Source organism: Apis dorsata, unplaced genomic scaffold, assembly GCF_000469605.1.
Source record: "Apis dorsata unplaced genomic scaffold, Apis dorsata 1.3 scaffold_354, whole genome shotgun sequence".
Lineage (NCBI taxonomy): Eukaryota > Metazoa > Arthropoda > Insecta > Hymenoptera > Apidae > Apis > Apis dorsata.
The window spans coordinates 5,590-13,700 of record NW_006263620.1 but is presented as its reverse complement, the minus strand read 5'-3'; the positions used below and the strand labels follow the sequence as shown (position 1 = coordinate 13,700).

Genomic DNA, 8,111 nt, shown 5'->3' with positions numbered 1-8,111 from the left:
AAAAAAAAAAAAAAAAAAAAAAAAAATATACGAATAACATCAATTTGTATAAAACGTTTCTCCACGAATAATTCGAAAATGTGTTCTTACTAGGTAACTACCCTAAATAATTTCCAACCTCGAAGGGGGAACTTAGAAGCGAATGGAAAAGAGTGGAGCGATCTCGAAATTGGAGAAAAAAACAAGGAGCAACACATCTCGAAGCGGAAAATCGTATGCGCACGCCTTGTAAAAATATCCAAGGGGATCTGGAGAAGATTAGTTAACAAGATTACTTACGACTGTCAGCGCTCTGTAAGCAAGTTTCTGAATAGGGGTATGGCGGGTTGTGGCGCGGATGATCTACTATGCAGTCAGCCAGCCATGTCAACGATATACATTCAGCCCCGGCCCGTGGTGCAAGTAGGGCTGCAATGTCTGCGAAACGGTAATGGAACGGCAAACGACCTGGGATTTACCCCTTGGAACATTCTAACAAAGCTCTAGGCCACCGCAGCAGCCACCTACCACGAAGAGAGGAGAAAAAAAATTGGTAAAAAATTTACATCCCCGGTTGCCTCTCGCTTGCGGTAATTGCCTTGTATATTTCAGAACGGATGGGATGCTTGCATGCTATCTTCGACTCGAATGGATCGAGTTAATCCTGTAGAGATGAATTTTAAATCTTTGCTAATCTCCATTCGTGATTGTCGTTTCGACGATCAATCGAAAATGTAGTAAGAGTAAATGTGATGATATTTATTGGTATGTATTTAATGGTATTAGGTATATTGTAATATTCTACTCGAAGATTTTATAAAATTTTCAATAACGTTGTAATAAAATTGCAATTCTTTCCGCTGTATAATTTATTTATATATTGAAAAATTATAAAAATAATAAGAGCATTTACTATTTCTGTAGTAGATATGCTTTGAAATAAAATCTTTGAGAAAGAGTTAACGTTGAGATTCGTGAAAATAGAAGAATTATATAATCGGAATATTGTAAGGATTTTTCTATTTTCTAAAGAGTTAAGATATCTAAAAACGAATAAAGAAAATGAAAATTTCTTTCATGCATAATTTTTTAAATATTCGATGAATTTTGCGAAAGGATTAAGATTAAAATTTTTTTCTATAATTATTAAACGTTCATCGACTTTTTTCTTATCCGAAAGGATTAAATTATTTAAAAATAAGATAAAACTGGAATTTCTTATAATAGATAATTAATAAAAAATTCACTCGCTAATTACCTATATAAAAAATCAATTTCTCGCTCTATTTTCAGACTCTCCAAGGTGCCATACTCTCTTTACGCCCGAGCTGACATAGATAACGGTCTAAAAGCCTCGCGAGGTGAAGTCGACGATATGACGGCCACGAAAGAGCTCGTAAAAATCGCTAACGGAATTAATGGCCTCGATGGCCGTGAAGACGAGGAGCAACAACGTCGTTAAAAAATCCATCGAGTGACGACGGGCCAACGTTTCCAACGTCAATTACGTTTTCGCACGTCGAAAGGAGAAAATTTTTCGAAGGGTTGGCGAACTTTGTTCGCGGTGGTAATCCGTTTTAAATCGACAGGGAAGGGGGGAGGGGCGAAAAGTTGCGGAGAAAAATGTCGCAGCGTCGACGAGATGGAATTGAATTCGGTCGAATTCAGAACGCCTTGTACTAGGGAGCTTCGAGGTACACGTAGGAATATAGTAGGGAATCATCTAGGGAGATATTTTTCGAGGAAGGGGAAACTATAGTGGTGACGCGCGTTGTTGGAATCTATTTATTTAGAGTGCAAATATGTTCGATAACATAGTAATTTTCACTCTTAATGTAGCGTCTATTTTAGTGAAAAATAATTCTTGAAGACAAGTTTCTAAAGTTTTGCTTTCAAATGTATTTACATGATAAGAATTGCTAGTTAACTTTGGACTGTTCCATTCAACATCTATATTTATTCTTTGAAGAAACTCTTTCAAGAACAACAATTTTAATTTTAATTTTAATTTTAATTTTTCTCACAAATATATTTGTACTATAAGGTTAGACAAATTTTGCAAGTCTTAAAGTTTAAATTAAATTGTATTATGGTAAAGTTTTTAGTTTATTTGGTATTTATGTTAGCAAAAATGATAATTTTGAAATAGAAGGAATGATGTGTCAACGATCTTTGCGATGTAGGATCCAATTTCCTTGTTTAATTATTATAGTTACGTTGATCGTGGTTAGTATTTGGATGGATGCCATTTGGAAAGTCCGTGTATTGATATCAAAATGTTTCTTAAACTATAAACTTCGGCTAATGACCGCATTGGTTATGACAATCGATATTGGTTACATAACGAATAATAAACAAATAGCAAATAATAATTTTGCCAGCAGAGGGATCCAATGATTGCAATTTGATAATCAAGTTAATACTTGATTGTGTACAGTAGCTCGAAATCCACTTTAAACCACTTTAGAGTCTCAACTAATAATTACAGCAGTAGATTAAATACCAAATAACAAACAAATATCAAATAATAATTTTGCCACGTAGAAATCCACTGATTCCAATATAATAACCAAAGTTAAACTACATTGGTCACAGTTAATACTTGGTTGATATATCATTTAATAATGACTCAAAACTCATTTATGTAACAACTACATTAAATAATGAACAACAGAACATTTAATTTTGTCTAACATACTTTCAAAAAAAATATAAAAATAATTCTGTAACTACATTATATGTGATAAGTTATAATATTCGAAACGGTTATGTAGAGAAATATGTAATTAAAATTTAATTACGTTAATCACTATATAATATATAATTGGCAATAATTCAAAACTATCTTTAATTTAACAAATACATTAAATAACGAACAACAAATAAAACACGGATACTTATAAATCCTAATTAGTTTCAAGAAACGATAAAAACGACTCTGTGTCTATCATCTACTGTGTACATGGTACACAACAGGTTGCGATAGTCGAATCCTGAAACGGTGTCACGTGGAAGAACAGGGGTGCGTGGACGTAACAACGGGCCGGTGGCACCCTTCGATGATCCTTAGGGGGATATAGACAATGATTAATCACGCTCGAGTGGCTTCGCTTCCCTCTTGGTGATGCTCCCTATGTATCGGTCCATCTCTTCCTCCCTTGACCAGCGTCCACGGGATGAAGGTTTATGCGCATTCGTTTCAGATTTCAAACGCTTTGCCACTTCGAACATCGGTAAAGCGTAGGAATTCTAAAACAAATACCACGCTTTTATGTCGTTGCCCCGTTTCTTTCCTTTCTTTAACGTTCCTTCCGTAGTAGTAAGTGTCGCTCGATTCATTCATTTTCTTTCGATCGAAATCCAATTCTTCCGAGATGGATATCAGATTAGATTAGATAAGATTTTTTTTGTTCAATAAGTTTTTTTGAATTGAAATGTTTGAAGGGAAGACAAGATTTATAGTAGGATTTTTAACAATATATTAAAATTTAAATAAAACGATATCGATTGGATTGAAACGTACATTTTGATGTATTATCAAGAAGTAGATTAAATTAATAGTAATATGTCATTGCTTGAAATTTATTAATGAATAAAACAAAGTTTTATCATTCGTTCTATGTTATTCGTAATGTTAATAAGAAATTTCAAATTGTGAATTCGTATATTGACATCGATTCATGAAACATAACCTCAAACGTCACAAAATGAACGATCGATCAATCGATTATTCGCTTCACATAAAGCAATTTATCTAAGAAAATTTCGAATTTTCTCTACTCCTTTTTCATTTCTTTTCCCGTATTATGAGAGGAAAAAAATATGTCTTTTAATGAGTCAAAGGAAGAAAACTGGCTAATCTTAGCTAGACTCGATCCGAACTTTCGTAAAAGGACATAATCGATATTTCCATTATTGAACCGTTCGTTTGTGTAACGTTAAATGAACCGATGGTCCGTAATGCCATTTATCGATAAAGGTCGTTAATATTCTCGGAAAGTTGCGCTCTTTTACGAGAACTGAAGTTTGTTTGCATTTATAGGAAAAGATCGTTCGTGGTAATGATCGATATTATTAGCCTCGTTGATAAAGAAGTATTAGAGTTTTTCTTCGAATTCGAGTCTCTGAAAGTTTAATTCTTTACCATTCGATGATAACTTCTGGTATTATTTATTTATAGTACTGGTGTTATAATATTGCGATATTATTACCATCATATTTATTTATCAGAATTCGCAGATTTTGGATAATTATATATAAAATAAAAATAAAAAAAAGTGATGAATATTTATAATATTGAATATATTACAATTCTTAAATCTTACTTGAGAGAGAGAAAAAATTCAAATGTTTCTTCTTTCTCTTTTCAAAATAACAATAAAAAGAGAACAAAAAAGCATTTCAACTCACGTTCAGATGAAAAAGCACGTGATATCGAAAAATAAGAAGAAAATGTTAAAACGTTTTAACCAAAGAAGGTAAAAATCGGTCTACGAAATATTCAAATTGCCTTCTCGTGTGGAGCATACGTCCTACATTGGAAAATACCGGTTTAAAACGAGCGATGGAACAAATTCGCAAAGGAAGAGCGGCGTGCACGTGGCGATTTTTCTCGAAATTCTTTCCAGGGCGTGGATGGGACAAGCGGGGTATTTATTGGCTTCCATCCCATCGCTTAACTCGGTTGGCATTTCGTCAAAAGTGTTTCGAGTATGTATTTCGAAAACGTTATTCGATTTCCTTTTATATTCCATTATTCCTTTCTTTTTTTTCTTCCTTTTTTTTTTTATAGCTGTAAAGAATTTATTTTACGTCCTTCGCTTATTCTCTTATTCGTACAGTCATATGTATTATCCAATCCTGTTATCCAATTTAAGTTCTATGCGCCCTTTAACTTTTAAATAAAGTTAGAAGGCCCTGTATACCTTGCAGAGATTTAATTTATTTTTCTTAACAAGAACAGTCGAGAAGAAAATGATAAAAACTTTTACCTCTCTTATTGTAATCTCGAAATGTTGGACAGAACGTTCCAAGCTTAAAGAAGAAAGAATAAATAATGCAACTTACGTCGATGATAATCGGTGAAGAAGCAAAATTGAACTAAAGATTTTTTTGAAAACGATTAGAATATTATTTTTTACCAACCAAATAATTTGACCAAACCATTATCTCGAACCGTGCCTGTCTGTCTGCGAAAAATAATTGCAACTCTCCACAGTGAAAAATCTATTTTGAGAATGAAAATTTCATCTAAACAAAAAAAAAAAAAAAAAAAAAAAAAAAAAAAAAAAAAAAAAAAAAAAAAAATGAAGTCTCGCGAAAGTGATTCGTGAAAGTTTTACAACCCTGCAAATGGATTGTAGACACGGTCGAGAAGAAGGAACGTGTCCACGGCGTGCGTTGACACTATTCTCGAGAATTTTACCCTCAAGTGTCCCGATTCCTCCATTCGAAAGTAAAGCTTTCACGAATTACTCTCCAGAGTTCCATTCTCACCCTAATACGAAAATCCAAAATTTCAATTCCCGTTCTCCAGAGTTTCATTCTCAAAAACGAGTATCCTCCTCGCCCCGAAAATTATCCAACTTCATCAATTTTTTTTTTTTCTTTTTCAGATCGTCGATCTTCACGCGCTTTATCTTATCTTATCTTAATTCGAGTTCGTTCATCGCGCGAAAATGCACGCGGGCGTTCATTTTTTCCCAAAATTTTTCCCCTCTTTGACGGAGCGACGCGGTTCCTGCCTTAAATTAAATTCCGGCATCGGGCTCGTAAAATACCTCGCGTTAACGCAGCTGGGAACAAAGCTGCAATTTCCACTGGTTTCGAGCCGGTGGAAACTTTTGCGGGGAATCGTAAGTTTAAAATTAAAAAAGCCAAAGCAACCGCGCTCGATCCCCCTCTTTTCTCTTTTTCTTCTTCTTTCTTTGTCCTCTTCAGTCTAGAAATCGCGTTTCGTTTCGGTTTTTATCCAATTTTCAACGAACGAACGGGGAATCGAGGGGGATTTCGTCACGTATAGATGCGCGGCTTGAGGTGAAATTAAATTTCGCGAAAGATGGCGCGGGGAAGAAGAGGGTATTTCGAGTAGAAAGTAGTTTTCGATTTGTGTTCCATTAGCTCTTTTCAAACGTTAAGCTTTTTCGAGTAATGATGCGATTAATGAGTGAAAAATTGTAGGTAGAAGGATGTATCGAAATCGTGGTACATTGATGCAATTGAAAAGTGAAAATTGAAAAGTACGGAATAAAAATTATTTTATTACGAAGCATTGGAAATTATTAATTAATATTTAAAATTCTGTTGGATAGGTTTTTAATTTTATAACATTTTATTTTTTTAAAATTGTTATATTTGTTATAATAACATAGATTATATTTATTCGATGAGTGTATAATGAACGAATTTCCAGATACAATTTTCTCAAAAAAAAAAAAAAAAAGAAAATGGAGTATTTAAATGAAAAGTTTAATCAGAAGAATCTTTTTCTTCAAATTTATCATGATTCTTATTTTCATTTTACCAAATACATTGTTTCATAACGGTGAATTTCTTTGCCTTCTTTGAAATATTCTTATTCTTCAAATATATATTACGATTTTGAAAAAAATCCTTATATATTTTACAAAATAATCGAGTCGTCCTCCAGACTTATTTTCACGATCTCTTTATTACAAACTTGCATCCGCGTTCTCGCAATCATTGTGATAATTGTATCCAATTTCCTATCCGGAGGAACGAGATTAATGTTTATTTCGTTCAAAGCTCGCCTTACCATTGAAATTATTCTTCGAATGCGCGAAACAAAAAAAAAAAAAAAAGAAAAAAAAAGAAAAACCGTGGATCGGATAAGACGGCTTAAACGTGATGGACGGATATCAGAGGATTAAGGGATTAAATTAAGTTCTCCCCGGTGGAAAACTTGGAGGGATAAAAGAAGGAAGAGAATGCGAAGCAGACGAAGCATCCCCCTTTCGAATCTCCCGCTCCGAGTCCACGCCGGAAGCATGTATCGGGAAGATTATTAGGAACCAATTAGAAATAATTTTCCCTCATGTCACCACGCGTACGTGTATGTGTGTATATGTGGGGAAATGGAGCAAAGTAGTTGGCGGAGGAAGTTTCGAAACTATCGATAATGATTGTTCGACGAATGGAAGATCCGTGTCGTGTCGAGGCGCCTACTTCCGGAACACTTCTTCGCTAGTTCGTTCGTTCGTTCGTTCGTTCGTTCGTTCGTTCGTCTGGTCGTATAAACGCCGCGAGAGGCGCTGTGTATCGAGTTTTTCGAACGATACACGAGATTTCGCTGTGCTTGGTAAGAAAATGGAATAAGTGAATTTGTAAATTAGTGAATTCTTTTGTGGTGGATATTTCGAGGGTGGATTATTAAGTTTTGTAATAATTTGGTGCAGTTTCTTTTTTGGATTAAAACATCTTGGAAGAGATAAGAATAGTGAGATAGAAAATACAGCGATATCTTTATGAGAATAGGTTATGATTGATACTAATATAAGATACTTAAAATTGGAGGAAAAATGTAATAATTAGACGAATGAAAATAATTCTAAATACGATTATTAGTTTTTTACCACTCGAACTAATATTTTGATGGAGTTAATTTTTTGTAAAATTAATCAGAAGGTCGACGATTGACAGTAAATAAAGATTCAATTAATGGCATCGTGATCATCGAATCCATCAAATTCCAAGGAAAAAAAAAAAGAAAAATATCGTGCATCAATCTATATAAAGTTTTTAACTTAATAGATAATTAATCGTAAATCGGCTCTCTCGACAAGGAGCAGGCTCTCTTGATTCGCATCGAGTTGTTCGGTTGCTCGTACGTGCTTCAACCTCGGTGTCTTGATATCCTTAACAACGCACATCTTCGATACCAACGTTCAATTACAAACGAGTGTTACCACCTTGTTAGCCGATGCAAACTCATTAATTTTAGTAGGGCAGATCTTTAGCCATGGCCTCTTTGAGAAATCTTGAAGCTCATTAAATGCTCGGGCATGTACGCTCGGGATCTCTCTTTCTCTCGTCTTGTCCCCTTTCCAACTTTTAAAGTAATTATTTTACGCCGATCGAGTTTGGCGTGGCTACTCGATGAAACTTTACCAACG

General features: G+C 34.2%; 1 long non-coding RNA gene across 3 annotated transcripts in view; it reads left to right on the top strand.

Moving 5' to 3' along the window:
• LOC102672663 overlaps nt 1–3,581 on the top strand; it is a 5,421-nt gene extending 1,840 nt beyond the window's left edge. For all 3 annotated transcript variants that reach the window (XR_004150872.1, XR_004150871.1, XR_422154.2), the window contains 3 exons: nt 94–532; nt 592–744; nt 1,273–3,581. This is a non-coding gene — a long non-coding RNA (uncharacterized LOC102672663). The remainder of the gene's footprint in view (nt 1–93; nt 533–591; nt 745–1,272) is intronic.
• Nucleotides 3,582–8,111: the final 4,530 nt, after the last annotated feature.